General features: G+C 57.6%; 1 protein-coding gene across 2 annotated transcripts in view; it reads left to right on the top strand.

The window, feature by feature from the left end:
- Positions 1 to 210: 210 nt before the first annotated feature.
- Positions 211 to 18,729, top strand: part of CXXC5 (CXXC finger protein 5) — a 35,247-nt gene continuing 16,728 nt past the window's right edge. The window contains exon 1 of one of the 2 annotated variants that reach the window (XM_049649349.1): positions 211 to 746. The gene's annotated coding sequence lies outside the window, so the exon portion shown is untranslated. The other variant, XM_049649350.1, reaches the window with a different exon arrangement.

An 18,729-nucleotide genomic window follows, 5' to 3' on the forward strand; every position in this document is an offset into this window, starting at 1 on the left:
GAGCTCGAGGCGCAGTGGCTGCGGCTCCGGCCTCAGAGCCTGCGGCGTCCAAGTGGCCAGAGCTGCGCTGGGAGGGAGGCGGAGGGAGGAGGGAGGGGAGCTGAGGTGGAGGCGGGCGGGCGGGCGGGCGGGGGGGGGGGGGGGGGAGAGGAGGGAGCGTCGAGTCCGGTCCGGGTTTTGCCGGCAGCCCCCGGGCAGCGTTCAGAGCTCCTGCCCGGGCGGGCGCGCGGCGGCGGCGGCGGCAGAGGCGGCGGAGCCTGAGCGGGGATGTAGAGGCGGCGGCACTGGCGGCAGCAGAGGCGGCGGCGGCGGCAAGAGCAGGCACCCGAGCCGAGCGAGAAGAGCGGCCGAACCTTGCCCCCCGAAGCCGGGCCCCGCGTCCCAGCCCTGCCCAGCCTGCGCCCAGCCATGCTTGCCGCCTGCTGAGTCCGGACGCCTCACGCTGCGCCCTCCGCCCGCCGCGCCGCGCTTCGCTCGGGGGTGATTAGTTGCTTTTTGTTGTTTTTTAATTTGGGCCGCGGGGAGGGGGAGGAGGGGCAGGTGCTGCAGGCTCCCCCCCCTCCCCGCCTCGGGCCAGCCGCGGCGGCGTGACTCCGGCTCCGGACCCGGGCACGGCGGGCTGCGCGGCTGGAGCGGAGCGCACCGCGGCGGTGGTGCCCAGAGCGGAGCGCAGCTCCCCGCCCCACCCCTCCCCCTCGGCCTCGCGGCGGCGGCGGCCGTGGCGGCTTGGACGACTCTGAGAGCCGGTAGGTGTCGGGCCACGGCCCTCCCCCGACCCCCCCGGAGGCCGGCCCCCTCCCCTTCCCCGCCTACCTCCCTCTCCTCCCTCGGGGCCCGGTGCGCGGCCGGGGCCGGAGTTCGCTGCAAGTCGGCGGAAAGTTTGGCGGCGCGAGCTCCCCCGAAGTTCAGGTGCGGAGAGCCAGGGACGGGAAAGGAGGGGTCCGTGTTTGGGAGGGGCGGGGGGCGCCCGCAGGCTGAGCCGCGGAGCCCTGTAGCCTGGGAGCCCTAGCGCCGGTGATCGCTCGGTGGCCGCTGCTATACTCAAGCCTCCCCAAGCCGCAGTCGGCTCGGTCGCAGATCACTGAGTACAGACAAAAAGAGGGGTTTTAGGGTCGGGGACTGCGGTTTGGGCGCCGTGGGTTGGGACCGAGGCTCTCCCTGCGGGGTACCGTCCCCTCCCCAAGTACTCGAGCTTGAGGGCGCTGGGGCGGCGGGAGCCCGGGTCCTCACCTCTTGGTGTTGGGCGGGCGCTCCGCCTGCGGGGGCGGCTGATTGGAGATATGCGGCGCGCACTCCCCCCGTCAGACCCCTCGCAGCCCTGTGTTTTGGGGGCTACAGTAACTGCTGCCCTGGACCACGCGTGGCTGAGTCTCACCCCTCCACTTGGAGGGGGCGGCCACTTCTATATTTCCCCTATGGTTCCTCGCCCCCGCTGCCCGCCGGGTGCCTGGCGGGCTGATCAAGTTTGACCTTTTTTTTTCCCCCTTCTTTTTTACCGTCTAAGTATCAACCCCCACCACAACCTCCGCTCTCCGAGGCCTCTCTTTCCCGTCCTCTCCAGCCTTGGGGAGTCTTTCAGCCTGTCTCCCGAGCTCCGCGTGGCCAAGCAGCGTGCAAAGCCAGGGAGGGAGACTGGGGGTGTTCCTGTAGCTGCGGAGTGTGGGAGGCGGGTGTCCCAGGCGCCTGCCTCGCTGCTTTGGCCCCAAATTTACCCATGAAGTTCGGCCCCAAGCCCCCCTCCCCTTTGCTTCCCTAGAGCGAGGGGCTGAACCGCCGCGAGAAGAATGTGTTAATTTTCTTGCTGGGGGAAGTTGTCCTCTCCCGGAATGGGCTGCTTTCCGGCGGGGAGCGCGGGGTGCGCCTGGCTTTGTTTATTTGTAGAATCGACAGAAAGTGAGTGACCCCAGTTTTTAAATTGGGGGGCTGCCTCCGGGTCCTGTCAGAAGAGCTGAAGCGCCCAATAAGGGAGCAAGATAGCTTTTTTTTTTTTTTTTTTTTTTTCTTCCCCGCTCGGAAGGGGTGCGCGGAGTTGGGCTGGTGCCATGGGCTGCAAGGAGGCAGCAGCAGATTTGAGGGGTTCTGTAGGGACTCATCCGTCAAGACCCACACCTTCCTTTTTCTCCCGAGACAAGGGTCTGAAGGCAGCCGCGCCCTACTTTGCCCCCAGGATCCTGGGTGGTCTGCGAGTCGCATCTTCGTGTTGGGGGAGAGCTGAACCGGGATCCGGCGAGCCAGCTTCTTGACCTCCGCCTTTCCCTGAGCGGCGGGCGTTGTTCGGAGCCCTCGGTTTTGTGGTGGGCCCAGCCCCCCCGCGTTTGCTCAGGAAGCGCTGGGGAGGGGGGCTTGTGTGTTCGTTCGGCCCTCGCCCCCGCCGGAGCCGCCCCGGGCGGCTGGCAAACAGAGTCCCTTTCAAGTTTTCCGCTGGGGCCGCCTGGCGGGGGCTGCGTGCGCGGTCGCTGCGGACTTGTTTGGAGCGCTATTTGAACGCCCGGCGCCACCTCAGCTGCCCCGGCCCGCGGGGGCGGGGGTGTCCTTCCGTGCAACTGAGAGCATTTCAATTAGATGTTTTTACCGGTCGCACTGGCCTAAGCTTCGCGTGAGCCCCCTCCCGAAAGACCCCGTATCCTGGGTCCCAACTGCCGCAGGAACCCCAGGAACTGGTACCCGAGGTCTCCTCCCAACTCTTTTTTTGAGAGCGATGAGGGGAGACTGAGGTCGGTGCTACCTACTACTGTCTAGTGTTGATTTAGCAGTTTCCCTGGATGAGACTCAAGCAGGAGCTGAGGGGGGGGGGGGTAGTGGCCCGCTCTGCAGCTGTCACCCCCCTCCCAGAACGGAAATCGTTCTCTCCTGGGGAGGAGGGAGAGGGGGTGATTTTTGTCCTGGGAAGGGGTGGGAACAGCTGAGGAAGGTTGGCGTCTGAGTTCTCAGTCAGCCCTGGGGAGCTTGGTAGAAGCACCCCCACCTCATCTTGGCATGAGCTGGGGCTCTCCCAGGGAAGCCCCTAAGCCAGCCTTGTGGCTCCCTCTCCAAAGCCACCTCCCTTTCCAAGGTGGGGGCAGAGGTTCCTCTGCAGAAGACAGACCCTTGGCTGGCTGGCTGTCGGTTGGCGCCTTATTTATGTGTGTATTTGGGCCCGGCTGTTTTCCCGGCTCAGCAGGTGACCCTGGCCTGGGCCTCCTATCTCTCCCCCGACAGAGCCTGTTGACTTACCCGTGGGCCAGCGGCCTCGTCTTTATCACGTGAGGCCTGGAATGTCCACCCGCCTGGGCTGGGCCGGGTGGGGGAAGGGAGAAGGAGGGGAGGATTCTGCATCCAGGGCCCAGGCCAGCACAGGCCTCTGTTCCATGGGTTCCCACTATAAGCCAACTCTTGATTCCTCTTTCTAGCTTTTTGCCTGCCTTCTACCCATTTGACAAGTATGAAACTGAGGCTTATAGGAGTGTGGCAAGCAGGGTTGTATCTGCATAAAGAACCAAGCCTCTGAGAATTAAATACCCCACCTTCTTTAGAGCCCCACCTAGCTATTTATGGGAGAGTGGAATGGAAATGGGGGTCTCTCTGGGGGGAGGGGTGTGGGCTGAGCTGAGGTCAGCTGACTTTTTAAGGATTCTAGATAGGTCGGAGGAATGAGGGGGTATACTGATGAGCCAGACCCAGGCCTGCTTTCCTAGAGCCCCCTGTCTGGTGGGGTGACGATTAAGGCAGAACTAACTCCCCAGTCCTGGTGCTCTGGAGCATGGCCTTATTGGCCAGGGATGGGGCAGGGCTCATTTACTGTTATTACTGTTATTATTGTCTATTCTCTATATGTAAATAATTTATTCATTCATTGCCCCAACATACATTTTTTGAGCACCTACTATGTGTCAAGTCCCACCTTTCTAACTCTGCCCCTGCTTGGGAGGCAGGCCCAGGGTAGAAGCCCCTCCCTCTTTCCCCACCCGCTGGGGCCTGGATTGGGGCTTCCCACCCTTTTTTCTGGTGCTCTCCCTCCCTTATCCCTACCACCTGGTGCTGTCCTAGCCTCTCTCTCTCTCTCTCTCTCTCTCTCTCTCTCTGTGTGTGTGTGTGTGTGTGTGCGCGTGTGAAGTGTCCTTGATTAAGTGTATTAATAGTTAAACTCTCACTCATAGCTGGAACTCACCAGACCACAAAAAGCCTCCCCAGTTACTCACGCGCTACTGCCCAACAAGAATATCCCACTCAAGTTTTTTTTTTCTTTCTCTTACTTCCCCCTTCATTCCCCCCAACTCTGAGCCCACCTCCCAGGCTACAGGCAATGAAAAAGGACTGACCCCCTCAAAGACCCAGGAATCTCCCAGCCATTCCACCTGCCCCCTAAAGCCCAAGGCAATGTCAGCTGCTAGATGAGGCTGTGTGGGTCTAGTCTGTTGGTCTGGGATGTGGGAAGCTGGGTGGTGTGTGTGCTTATGACTCAGGGCATGTGGTATCTGTAAATCTGTGTGTTGAACGTGTGTCCGTCTGCCTGCCTTGGGGGGTGGGAGTCTGAGCATGTGTATATTTGTGCATCAGGGCATGTGTATCTGTGGATCTAGGAGTTGTGTATGTCTGCATTGCATCTGTACATGTGTGTTTGTGAATCTGAGTACATATCTGAAAGTTGGATTTGTCCTTGTGAATCTGGGAATGTGCATATTCTGAGTTGTGTGTGCTTAGAATTTTGGAGTGTGTACTTGTGATTTGTGTATATCTGTGTTTTGCGTATTGTAAATCTGGGGGTGTCTGACTCCCTGAGTAGTGAATCTGAATTGGGAAAGTGGTATGTGAATCTGGGAGTGGGCATATCTGAGCTGTGCGGGCAGTGGTCTGTGTCTGTCTTTGGTGGCTGGTGTCTGTGTTCCTTTCTTTTTCTGTATCTGTCTGCCAGTCTGTCTTTCTGAGTCTCTCCCTCCCTCTTCCTCTCTGGTTGAGGCCGTGTGTGTGTGTGTGTGTGTGTGTGTGTGTGTGTGTGTGTGTGTCTGTGTAGCATTGAACCTCTCCCACCCCGTCCTTCCCCTCCTCTGCCCTCCCTGGCAGTAACTGGGCAGCCTCCCCGTCTGCCTGCCTGCTGGGAGTTTTGGAAGCTGTGGAGGGAGACAGGCTGGGGCCGGGGTGACAGCGCGTATCCACGGCGATGGCAGCCTGTGATTATGGGAATAAAAGGATTTTAAGGTCATGGGTGTATTTTTTTTTTTTTTTTTTTTGTTCTGTTTTGTTTTTCCCCCCTTTGGTGGAGCCGGTGGCAGCAAAGGGCCAGAGCTGTGTGTCTGCAGGTTGGGAGTCTGTCCCCATGCAAGTGAACATGGATATGTGGTGCTTTCCTGGAAGCATGAATACATGTGTGCACATGCATGAGCAGAGCCTGTGAAAGTATGTGTTCTACGTGTGTTCTAGCTGCCTGCTCCCCATGTGAGAGGCCACAGGGCTATTCCCTGGGGGAGAATTCCCAGGAAAACTTTTTGCTTCTGGGAGAGACATGGAGCTGGAACCCTGCAGTCCTCTATATCCTTAAGAACTGTCTGGCCTGATCCTTGCCTACCCGACCTTCCCTCCACAGTAGGGTGTCTTTTGCCAGAGACTGGCTGGGCCCAGTCACCTGGGCCAGGCCACATCTTGGGGTGTCAGTGCCCCTGGCCCTGCTCCAGTCCCTGTAATTGCATTCTGCCGCCTAATCCCCCGCCAGCTCAATTAGATCGCAAATTCTTCTTCATTTCCTGCCTCTGATGCTGGCCTCCCTCTGGGCTCGCAGGGCCTGGGAGAGAGGGAGGGGATCCTGCCCCCCTCCTGCCCGCACCAGGGGCTCTTAGAGGGTGTGATTAGTTGCTGGCACACTGGCCCTGGGGTGTAGGTTGGAACCTTGGGGGCCGACAGGACAGCTCTGTTGGCCTTCTTTGGACTAGCCTCAGTATTCCCATGCTGGGGGAGGGGCTTGTGTTACTGGTACATGGGCTCTAGGTAGACCAGACATCACTCTGGGCCAGGCCCCTACACACTGCCCTCACCCCGTGTCCCCACAGGCTCTGCTCGTGTTCTGTTTCCAGAGCAGTTGCTGGTCACCCTCTGGCACAGTAGTCGTGACCTTGTTTTTGACCTTTCATTGGTGTCTGTTCTGGAGGTCAGTAGGACCACTGAGCTCTTCTCTACTGGGTCCTCTTAACTTCCTCCCTTGTCTCAAGGGAGACTCTGACCTCACCCAGACAAGTGTGTTTGAGCCCTGGCTCTGGAGTCACACCTCATTCCAAATCTTGGCCACGCCACTGTCTAGCTGGGTATATGACCTTTGGGTGAGTTGTGTTCTCTGTGATCCTCAGTTTCCTTATCCCTGAAATGGGATAATAAGAGTGCCTGCCTCACAAGGCCATTTTCAGATGGACACAAGGATAGTTGGTCAGTGCCCAGCACCAGTAGCTAACCCACAGCATGCAATAAAAGTTGGCTTTCCTGGTGACAAGGACTTCATACCCCTAGTGAAAAGGAAGAAAAGAGTTGGTGGCTCACACATAGCATTTCCGTTTCCATTCTGCTCATTACCAGGTGTGTGACGTTGAGCACATCACTTTGCCTCTCTGGGTTTCTCTTCCCCATCGTAAAATGGGACTGGTTATAGGCCTGACCTCCTAGAACACACGGGAGGGCTATCTGCATGCAGATGCTTGGCCCCAGCTGCCCGCCCCAGCAGGTTTTCACCATATTGGTTACCTTCCTTTTTCTTTCATCACACCAAGCCTAGGGTGGTGTGGGACTGGTGAAGGCTCAGGCGCAGGGACAGGGGGACTGGCCAAGGTCATGAGGCCCGGGTGGGGTGGGAGGGCTAGGGGATGACCTGCTGGCTTGCTCACTCGTTTACTCGCTGGCTCAGCTGAGCTGTGAGGCATGGACTTCCCTCCCCGCTGGTCTCTGTGGAAAGTGGTGGCTTGGCTGATTTTTTTCTGTAAAGGGGAAGCTGGATGTCTACCCTCTCCTTCCCCAGGAGGCACCCGTGGCAGCGGCTGTGCTGACAGGCCTCCTGGCCTTCTTGCTCGGGTAGCTGGCAGCTCTGGAAGGCCGACTGCACACAGATCAGCCACAGGAAAGAGGGAACCGCGAAGGTCCCCTGCCATCACTCATCCCCACGGCCCCTCCCACCCTCAGCCTGGTCCCTTTGGATGGAAAGACAGAAAGGAGCCACAGCAGGAGAGTTGGGGAGACTGGCTCTGCCAGAGGTGGTGGAGAGGGATGGGGTGTGGATAGGGGGTCAGGAGCCCTCTGCTGCAGGGTCCCAGGATCTCCCTGGCTAGTCTTATTTCTATGACCTCTGTCACTCACTGGCCTAGGTTCTTTAATATTTCATGGCCTGTGGAGCCAGCCCCCTGCCCTAGCCCCCTTTGTCTGTCTGCTTCCCCCCTTGGGGCATCCCTGTCGCTGAGTTGCTGAATTACTGACCCCAAGAGGCTGCCTTCCCGTTCCCCCAACTGGCCCCAACACCTTCTGTACCCCTCCTGACTTGTCTCCCCACACCTCTACTTGTCACACCTTCCACCTCATACACATCGTCTCCCCTTCTCTGACATCTCTGACCATCTCCCTGCCCTTTTCCTCCATTTTCCTCTTTTGTTGGCCTCCTCCTCAGCGGAACAGAAACCGTGGCAACTGGTCCGTCTGCCTGCTCCCCTGTCCACCCCTTCCTGCCCCCTCCCCCTAGCTGTGCTGGGCGTGAGAGCTGGTTTTATTTATTTTTCTGTTTGTTTGGGAAGAGGGCAGTGGCAGTTCTGGGCCCTGGCTGCTGCGCTCTGCCTAGAGCGGCGGGCAGGCGGGCCGTGCTGGCCTCCCAGGAATGTGGCTGGGACGCCCCGCGCTATATTTACTCCCCTCCAGCTGCCGGCCCCAGCAGGGCAGAGCCAGGCCTGCCCGGTGGCCCTGGGGGAGCCCTGTACCCACCCTCCCCTGTCCAGCAGACCCCACGTAGCCCTTGAGCCCACTGCTCCCTCCCTTCCCTGTGACCTCTTCTGACCTCCTTGGACTCGCCTGGCCTGCCAGCAGGAACACTCATGTGCCATGGCAGTACAGACGCAAAGTGCGGGTGCTAGGGCCTGATTCCTGTGGGGCAGCACCTGGTAGCCCCACACCCCCACCCAGGGGCCTAGCTTAGGCCTGTAATCTGGTGGCCAGAACTATGCAAAGCATCTTTCTGGGGCTCTCCCCACCAGGCCTGGTCCCTGATCTTGCCTCAGTGCCCTCAGCTCTGCTGCTCAGCAATGCTGGCAGGGGTAGGGTGGGTTGGGGCCTGGGGCAGCTTTGAGCAGCTGTGTTCTGTGCACTGCTCTCCCCCTCCCACGTAATGTGCCCTCTGCTAGACCTCCCGGGTTTCTCACATAGACATCTGTGTGCATACCTGAGTGCTTGGACATACATGTGCAACACATATGAACACATCCTGGATTATACCTTCCTTGGAGGCAGGGCCATGCCTCCTGTCATTGATTCCCTCATTCATCAGATGCTCATGGGGTTTTGTGAGCCCGCGCCTTGCCAGCCATGCAATGGGATATGGCAGTGATTCCTTCTTGTACCCCCAGTGTCTGGCACCAGCTAAGCAATGGAAGAGCTTTAGCTTCTGCTGTAATCAGTTGCTATCCCCCCATTATTACTATAATAATAATAATAATAATAATAATAATAAAGTTTCCACAATGGTAATGGCAATGGCTAACATCCTAAACCCTTACTGGGGCAGGCACTGTGTTAATGGCTTTCTTTAGTCCTCACTGTAGCCCAGTGGTTGGATGCTGTTAGCATCCCAGTATACAGTTGAGGAAACTGAGGCTGGACAGTTTGTTACTTGCCCCAGGACTTGCCACTTGGGGTTGGGTCCTGGCACAGCTCTTGACTGGCTGTGAACACCATGAGAATAGACACGGTTGGTCTGCATGTTTACTGCACCGTCCACACTGCCTGGCATACAGTAGGCACTCCCTGTGTTTGTTGACTAGAAGCCTTGCTCTCCTTCGTGGGGCCCTCATACCCCTGGCAGGGGGCCTGACGTGGTGTGTGTGTGGCGGGGGGCGATTGGCCAGTTGGACAAATGAATTAATGAATGATCAGATGATTCAGTGGGAATGAGTGCTCTCAGGGAACACTGGGTGGGAGATGTGCTTGTGCTGGCGATTGGACTGCTATGTGGAGATCAACTGTCCCAGTAGAGGATTCTGAGAAGTGAAATGGGGGGAGGGGCTGAGAAATGTGGTCAGAGACCAGTAGACTGCTGGGGCCTAGCCCTTGGTGCAGGTCATGTCTTCTGCCAAGATCTCGGTTTTTCCATCTGTCAAATGGGCTTGGGAGGCTTTGTCCTCGCTGGCTTTCAGTTGGCCTGGTCTGGGACTGGCCTAGGGAGCCTGAGAGGTGAGGGGACTGTGGTGGAAGGGAGGAAGCAGTGGGTGGTGAAGACAGGAAGATTAAGCGTGGAGCTTGGCTTGGAACCTGAGAAGCAGGGAGACCAGCCCTGACCTGACGCCTTGTCCTCCCTCTGAGCTGCAGGGTGGAGGTGCAGGTTCACAAACCTCTAGCTACCCACTCTTGTCAGAGCTGGGCTTCCTGACATCTGCAGTGTCAGTGGCTGTGTGTGCCATGAGGGGGTGGCCTGTCTTCCAGGACTAGATTGGCTCTATCTCCTGGCCCATAGCCGCCCCCCCCCCCCCCATCCCCACCGCCTTTCCAGTTCCTGTTGATCCTGATGGGAGAGACCCACCCCTTCTGCATGACCCACCTTCTCCAAAGCTTAGATGGGGTCTTGGTTAGCTGGGTCCATAACTCCAGTTGAGAGTGGGCTTGGCCCCCTTTCTTCCTGGGAGTGTAAGATCTTGGTGGCCTAGAATTTTTGTCACAGGAATTTAGAATCAGAATGCTTGGAGCGGAGGGATTCTTTTCAGGATTCTTGTCGTGTTGGGATTCTAGAATCACAGAACCATGAGTTTTACTGCAAAGGAAGCGTGAATGGTCATGTTTCAATCTTGTTTGACGCTAGGGGACAGTGAGGATCTGAGAGGAGGGGCTTCCCTGTGGTGCCCTCAAGTGACATGAGTATGTACCTGAGACAGAAACCCAGGTCTGTCTCTGATCTACCCCTCTTTGGAGATCTGGGCTGGCATGGGGAGTGGGCTGTGTGGGCCCAGTCAGGCAGCAAGGGGGTGCGGCTGGCCTGTAGGCACAGGAGGGGTCCTTGTGGCGGTGCCCACCCACCCGCTGCCCACCCGCCTGCTGCCCACGCTTCCCGAGGCACCAGTGTGAGGAGGAAATGCCGGCTGTTGCTTCCAGCGACAGCCGGCAGGGCCGGGCGGCTTCCCAGCTCCCCCTCTGATTCATGGCCGCCTGCAGCTCCCCCCTCCCCTGGGGGCCTCAGCAGCCCCATCTGTGCAATGGGGAGAGGAGGCTCTACCCCAGAGTCTAGCGTCACAAAGGCAATGAATTTGGGGCTCTTTTCAAGATCACCATGATGCTTCGAGAGTGTTGGGAGACCAGCGTGGAATAGCCAGCTGGGCATTTGGACCCGGAGCATTGAGAAGTTCTGCTTGGAGTCAGTCACCCTAATGCCTCCTATAGTCTGAATTGGTGCTGAATTGGTTCCTGGGGCAGAAAGTGTGGTGGGTGGTAAAAGGAAGAGCACTGGATGGGAGGCTTAGGTCACTGGGCTCTCTCTTGACCTCAGTATACCCATCCGCAAAATGGAGGATGTTATTCAATGAGGTCTTATTCACTGTCAACTCTACCTGGGTATGTGCTGGATGAGGTGCATACTGGGAATGCTGAGGCAAGTAGCAGAGTGGTGGGGCAGGGCGGGGGGTCTCTTTGGCTGCAGACATGGGGCGGGAGTATGATTTGGCTGAAGGGGTGGCTCTAGGAGAAGGAATGAGGTAGGGGGGAGATAAGGAGCCTGCCAGCAAGGCAACGTCCAGCGGAAAATCCCAGCCATTCTCAGGAAGCGTTTCCTCCACCGGTCTCCTGGGAGGGAGGCGAGGCAAGCAGGAAGGCGAGTAGATGGGGGCAAACAAAGCCCCCCAGCCAGTCTGAGTGGAGATGTCCCTGGCCTGGCAGCTGGGCGGGTGTGCCCCTCGCACTGCGGGAGGGCTGGAACGCACCCCCCACCATGCTCTGAAACTGGGCCTGTGGTGGGAGGGCCAGGGCTGCCAGGAGGGGCCGGGCCATAGTCCAGATTTCAAAGCCTTCCCCAGGGGCCTCGTGGTGCCCTCCGCCCTGTCCTGAGCTGCCGCCGCGGGGGTGGCAGATGCTGTTTCATCGGCTGAGGCAAGTGGGAGGCCTCCGGAAGGTCCTCCTGGGAGGTTCCGGGGGGCAGTGGGGGCGTCAGCAGCTGCCGCCCAGCCAGAGCTGGCTCACAGTGGCCTCCCAGGTCCCTGTGTACCCCAGGCTTGGGGCCTGGGGGAAGTGCTTTGGAATTGAGACTGGTCCCCCCTGCCTTTGCCTCACCCGCCCCCCCCCAACACACACACACACACACACACACACACACACACACACACACACTGCCCACCAAGCTTCTTGGCTCTGGCCACCTCCCATCCCTGGCTGTGTCTGCAGAGCCCCCCGGGGAAGGCAGGGGAGGAGGCGCAGTGGGCTCAGAACAGCGGGTGCCCGTGCAGCCAAGTATTTGTGCGAGCTGTCAGAGACAGACAGGCATGTGGGGAATTTGGTGCGTGTGGGGCTGGGGGAAGCAGCCGGGTGGGCAGGCAGGCAGGGAGGGAAGGTGGGGGTGCCTCCCCCGCCTGTTGAACCCTGCAGAGACCACTGTTTTCCCCAGCCCCAAACCAGAAGGTGTGTCAGGCACTGTCTTCCTGCCTGTACCAGTGCAGTGAGACTATGACCCTTGCTAGGGTCTGATAGGGTGCTGACACTGGGGAAGGGGGTGCCATGTTGAGTGTTGGAGCCTGGGAGAAGCTGTCTGGTGAAGTGTGGAGCCAGGCAGGAATCCGGGTTGTGCCCGACTCTGGCCTCCAGGAAATAGCAGCTGTTATGCTCCTGTGTACCCCTGCCACCAACCCCCCTGCTCCCAAGCCTGGCACAACTTGTTTCCTGGCCAGGGTCCGGCTGGGGCAGATTGGAGGAGCCTGGTATTGCCCAGTCTGGGCAAGGAACAGGCTGGGTGGAAGGGGCCATGTTTATAAGCCTACAGGTACTTGGGGTGCTGGGGAGGGGCTTCCCTCAGACATTCTTTTGCGAAAGCAGGTTGGAGTCACTTGGATGAGGGGAACTTGGCCCTTCTTTCCCTGGACAGAGACCCCAATTTAGTCCCCTTTGGGGTCTGCTCTCCAGTAGTGCCATTATTAGGCATGTTAGGGCCTAGAGTTGAGTAATACTTGATGTTTCATATCTGAGAACCCAGAGAGGGGGATACACTGGCCCAAGATCACATGGTGGGCTCCCCAGCCTTCTCTGTACCCTCATGTGGGTGGGGCCAATGGGGGAGAGGTGAACATTGGGGGTTTGCTGGGGTGGGGGGACTATATTTAGTCCTGCAGAGCCAGGGGGCCCCTGGGAGCAGCTGTCAGTGGGGGGACAGACAGAGGCCTGGAGCTGCATTTAGTCTGGACAGAAATATCCTCCCCCCACCCACCCACCCACTGGCTGGGCGGCCAGGCTGCGGGCTTGTCCCCTGAGGGGCAGCTTGCCTGGGCCTGGCGGCCGGCGGGACAGGCAAGATGACCCGATAGGCTTTTCCCAGCTCAGGTTTCGATGAAACAGGAACCGGAGCCGCAGCTTGGGCTGTGGGGGCCAGGGCAGCCGGAGCCTAGGGGGCCAGGGCGGCCTCCCCCTACTCCCCCCTTCTCCCTGTGGTGCAGCCTCCCATTCTCTGAGGCCTGGGGAAGAGGCAGGTTATTTATCAAGCCAGCCTCCCTGCCGTGTCTGCCTGCGCCTCCCCCCACCTTGCCTCCCCCCACCTTGCCTCCCACCCCCCCCCCCACTCTTGTGCTGGCGGCCATGAGCCTAGCAGAGCAGGGTGAGCTGGGCGGGCGGGCAGGCGGCAGGATGAGCTCAGGAGACGTGAGTCACCCCATCCCTAGCAGCCCCACGAGGCCCTGCGGCCTTGCAGGCAGAGCACACTCACGCACTCCTCACACGGCACACCCAGGGGCACACGCTTGGGACAGACACATTCACTCAGCACACGTAGTTCCACAGGACCCAGCACATACAACCAATGCACACAGTGCGGTCCTGGTCACCTAATCTGTGGACGCTTACAGTCACAGCCCTGGCTTCTGGCATGTACACATGCTGGCACATACGTAGTCACACGTGGGCGTGCTGTAGCCCTGGGAGGACCCCAGACACTGCTGCAGTAAAGTTGTATGTCTGCTCCATCTTCAGGACACAGCCCACAACCACATGGTCCCATAGAATCGGGCCAGGAGCAGTGACACAACAGAACCTGGCATGTGTGCCCACACATGTGTACACACACACATGCAAACACACATGATACAGTTGGGGCACCACTTACCCAAATGACCATTGGCCAATGTAGAGTCACCTGAGTTGTGTAGGGTAGGTGTGAGAAGGGAAGTGTTTTCTCCCATCCCCCAGGCTGGCTTGGCTTTCTCTAGGGGAAGAGGCCCAAGTGTCAGGCTTGGAAATGTTAAACCCACCCTGACCTCCAGGATGAAGTCTGACCCCGGTAGAGCAGGTTGGGTACAAATGGGGGAGAGATACAGAGGTAGCCAGGAAGAGGAAAGACCTGGAACAGAAAAGCTGTGGAAGATATTTTTTCCTGGGAGTGCCGAGTGGCCAGCTGCTGCCCCACTCAGGGGGCAGGTCCTTGGGAGTTTGGGGGTACCAGAAATTGGGGGAAGAGACCCCCTTGTTCTAGTGAGCTGTGCCCCAGGAGCCTGCCTGCTCACTCTGGCACCCGCTTTCCTCAGTTCTTTTGGCTCCCAAATCTCATCTCCCCCACCTTGCAACTGGTACCCTGAGATTTAGAATTCAGACAAATTTCCTGGTTCTTAGTCTACTGGCCTACAAAATGGGTACAGAGTTGACCTGAATACAAGGAGCGGCTGGGCTGCTGGATTGGAGGGATGCCCTCAAGGAGCCTGTAAGTTTCTGCTGTGCATTGGGTCTAGGGCTTGCCTTCCCTGGACTGGGCAGAACTGGGGGCATGTCTGTTTTTCATATACTGAAAAACACCAGTTTTCAGATTAGAGAATTGAGTCTGATGGGTCTGACTTCATGGTCATGAAGGGCTTTAGACACAATCACCCAGCACCCAGACTACAGATCATTCTGGCTCTACAAGGTTGAGAGAGCCCAGAAGGGGTCAAGAGGAAGGTGGCTGTAAGGTCTTGGGCCCAGGCTAGCTCCCATCTCCTGACCACACAGATCTCCCTCATAAAGGCCTAGACAGTGGTCAGGGAGGGAAGGAGGGGCCCAGGCATTCTGAAGTAAACAAACAGCAATGGTCAGTCAGGAGGATTGGATGTCCCCTGAGCCATGGACTCGAGTTGGACAGGCCTGGGCTCCAAACTTGGCTTGGTCACTGCCTGCTTTGCAATCGTGGGCCACTCTGACCTCACTTTTGCCACCTATAAAATGAGTATGAGCCTTATCTCTGTGTCTCAAAGCTATGAGACCTGAAATAGATAGTGGGGTGTGGTTCTCACTATGTCTCACCTGGATCTCCAGGTGAATCCAGACCTCCTCCCGAACTGACTGCTCCACCAAAGCTGGCATTTTCCTGGGAGTGGTACCCCACCACAAGGACTCCTTAATTAGACTATCTTGAATTCGGCCTTCTTTAGGGCTGTTCTCAGGGAACGCTGAGGTGTGGGAGTGAAGAGGCTGACCTTGGGGCTACAGGGAGGGGGAGGCATGGGAATGGGTTGGACCCAGGGAGAGGAATGTGGGGTCCTTGGGTGTCTGGACATCCCTGGGGGCTTTACAACATGGGAGGAAGCAGAGTCAACCATAGATCCACTTCTATGGATTGAATAGATATGAGTCTATGCATTCTCAGTTCCCCAACCCACCAGTACACAACAAGGCCACAAGTTAGACTCAGTAGGGACTTACAGGTGGCAAATAGGTTCTTTGCAGTGTGGTGAGGGGCTTGGCAGATACCTATGTGAATGCACTGTTGGGACCACTGGAGTCAGAAGTGCTGACAATAGAGCAGGCCGGGCTGGGGGCCCAGGGAGGGAGGAGGAAAGGTTGGCAGGAAGTATAGATGCGTTCTTCCTGTGGCCACAAAAGGCAATGCAGGCCTGGACAGCTGAGTGCTGCCCTCCCTATAGACTTCAGACCTCTACCAACGTTCATCTCTCTTTGTTCCTACAGGTAAGAGGGCAGGGGAGAAATGATCTCCATGGGGCTGGAGAACTGAAGCACAAGGAATTGGCTCAGATTCAAAGGCAAACAGTGACAGAACTGGGGCCACAACCTAGGTTACCCAGCACTCCTGGCTTGAGCTGTTCTTGACACTCTTGTACTGGCTGATGATGGCAGTAAAAATAACACAGCTGTCATTTGTTGAGCACCTTCTGTATGCTGGCCCTGCACTGAGAACTTCTGTCCTCTCTAGGACCCTGACAAGGGTGGGACTGTCATCCTGTGCACTTTACAGACCATGGAATGGGCTGAGCAAGGTCAAGCAACTTCTCTGAGGCCACCTAGAATGTGAGCTGTAGATTGGGAGAAGAACCCCGGTCCCAAAGCCCACTTGGACACTTTCATGGTCTGAAACTGTGCTTCGGGGGGTGGGGGAGGGGGGTCCTACCCATCCCCATAATCACATGACAAGTAATGTTTCTGGTTGGGCCATCCTCTTCCCCACCTATGCCCAGCTCCATGACTGTCCTAGGGCCCTCTGCTATCTCAGGGCACTCCCCAGGTTTGGACACAAGGGCCTTGGGACTGCTGACTCCTTAGGCCTGGGAAGGGTGAGCCCTGTTGACTCTGGCTTCTGCAAGGGTTGTGATTCACTGGGACTGGGGTAGAGGACCAGGGGATACACCAGGGAGCAGATTGGTGCCCCTTACGGTTTCGGGGATATCCTTGCACACAAGTTCTGGGAAACTCAATTGCTGTGCTGGTGGGAGCCGCCTGGAGTCCTGGTCAGGGTCACATAACTCCTGCATCCCCCAACCTCCCACCTTCCTGGGGGCTCCTTTCCCTTCTAGGGAGCCCTGCATGGAGTAGTCGAGAAAGTGCCCTTGAGTTAGAGATATCTAATTCTGTACACAGGGGCAGCCAGAGCAGTGACCCCCCACCCCCCAGTCAGTGTGCCAGTTAGCCAGCGAGAGCACCAGGCACAGTGTGGCCCTAGGTCAGGACTCAGTAGAGGTCACTGAGTCAGGTTTTTGTTCTGGAAGTTGGTATTGGCTTCAGATGGAGGAGCAGATTCTCTGGGTTTAGGGTCCTGGGCTATGTGGCAAGTCACTTCCCTTTTCTGGTCTCAGTTTCTACATCTGTGAAATGACAGACAGTCTGCTGAACACGTTCTCTGGGGGAGGGGTATGTCAGTCAGACACACACCCACATGCCTTCAGCTGGTGTTCCCAGGTCCCCCAGGCCCAGTGTTCCTGTAACCCTCACACTGGCCACCGGATCCAGGAGGAATAAGGCAGCCTCTAGAATTGGGCAAGCCTGGATTTTATTTTTTTTATTTTTTATTAAAAAAAATTTTTTTTTAATGTTTATTTATTTTTTGAGACAGAGAGAGATAGAGCATGAACGGGGAGGGTCAGAGAGAGAGGGAGACACAGAATCTGAAGCAGGCTCCAGGCTCTGAGCTGTCAGCACAGAGCCCGACGCGGGGCTTGAACTCACGGACCGTGAGATCATGACCTGAGCCGAAGTCGGGCACTTAACCGACTGAGCCACCCAGGCGCCCAAGCCTGGATTTTAGTCTTACCTCTACCATCCACAGTTACTGCCCCACTCAAGACTGAGCCTCAGCGTCTTCATCTGTGAAATGGGTGAACCTTGGTTCTTACTTCTGGGTTACTACTGTGAGGATAAAACAAAGTGTGGACAGAGCACCTAGCACGGACTCTGTCGATGGTAGTGACAGTGGAACCCTGACGAATACCCTGAGCTGTCCTCCTAGTTGCTGTCCCCCGCCCAACCTTGGTCTCAGGGATTCTGGGAAGGAGACAGTGCCAGTCTGCTGGCTCAGCCGGCTTGGCCACTGACCTTCAGAGCACCCAGGCTGTCAAGGCCGCCCGCCTGCCCGCCCGCCCGCCTCCCTGCCTGCCTGCCCGCCTGCCTGCCGGGCGGGCAGGGAGGGGCGCCAGCCAGCTCTTCGCCTGATGCTACCCGCCCCTGCTCCCACTCTCCTCTTCCTCTCTGCGCCTGTGTGTGAGCTAATTAATCTCAGCCCCTTTGGGAAATTAGAACGCTGCAGCCGCGGCCTCCTCAACCTCGCAGTGCCTGTGCTGCTACTGGGCCCTGCCAAGACCCACTGTGGTTTGGGGGCACAGGGTGGGGGATGGGGGAGCAGGATGAGCTGGGCAGGTGTGAGTCTCCCTGAGCGCCCCCCCCCCCCCCGTCCTGACCAGGGAGCTCTGGCTTTCTAGCTTCCTCCCCTTCCAGACAGCATCCATAAGGACATCAGGCAATTGCTTCGCTGGGTGAAACTCAACCCCCAGCACCTCCCTGCCCTGGTCCTGGGGCTGGTACGGTCATCCCTCACCCCACGTTCGATCTCATTGCGGGGTCCTCTTGCCTGCCCAGTTCAGGCTGATGCAGATAGATGTAATTATGGAATTTTGCTTGGGAAATTAATTTGAAAAAGTTAATTAATTGGTGGTTCCGGAGGTGGCAGGCTCCACGCCCAGCCAGTCCTACTGACGTCAGTGCTGACCCGCCTGAGACGTGCAGCTTCCTGGGCAGGCTGGGGAGAGGGACCCCAGTGACCTGATTGGGCAGTCCTGGTGCAGGCAGAAGCACAGTGAGGAGGAAGAGGCAGACTAGTATCCTCACCCAGTGTTGGCACCTGGAAAGTGTGTGTTGACTGGACGTGCTAGATGAACTTGGGCATCCTGAGAACTCCACCACTTGTTAGCATGTTCAACAAGCCATTGTCAAGCTTCTGTATACCAATCCCAGTGTCTCAAGTGTCCATAGCCAGCATAGACAGCTGAATGTTTTGTCCACTTCTTATAAATCTCTTTTCTCAAGGGGCGCCTGGGTGGCTCAGTCGGTTAAGCGTCCGACTTCAGCTCAGGTCATGATCTCGCGGTCCGTGAGTTTGAGCCCCGCGTCGGGCTCTGGGCTGATGGCTCAGAGCCTGGAGCCTGCTTCCGATTCTGTGTCTCCCTCTCTATCTGCCCCTCCCGCATTCATGCTCTGTCTCTCTCTGTCTCAAAAAGAAATAAAACGTTAAAAAAAAATTAAATCTCTTTTCTTAAAACCTCTAAACCTATACCCAAAGGCTTTTCTAAAGGGTTCAAGGGACATTATAGATCCATTGTGCAGATGGAGTAACTGAGGCCCAGAGAGGATGTGACTTGCCCATCTTTTAAGCTCTGTCCTCCAGCAGGATGGCTTAGGGGGTATATAAAGCTTAGGCTTCTTCCCAGGGGAGGAATACTTCCACGGGCAGCCCCCTTCCAAGTTCCAAGTGACAGGGGCCTTAAAGTTGACTCTGTTCCCTAAGGAGAGGGCCAGAGAACGTGGCCAGCCCCCAACCCTGGCTCCCCTGGTCCTGTTGTGTCTCCTGCCCTGACCCCACTATCAGACATG

This window comes from Panthera uncia (genome assembly GCF_023721935.1).
Source record: "Panthera uncia isolate 11264 chromosome A1 unlocalized genomic scaffold, Puncia_PCG_1.0 HiC_scaffold_17, whole genome shotgun sequence".
NCBI classification, from domain to species: Eukaryota; Metazoa; Chordata; class Mammalia; order Carnivora; family Felidae; genus Panthera; species Panthera uncia.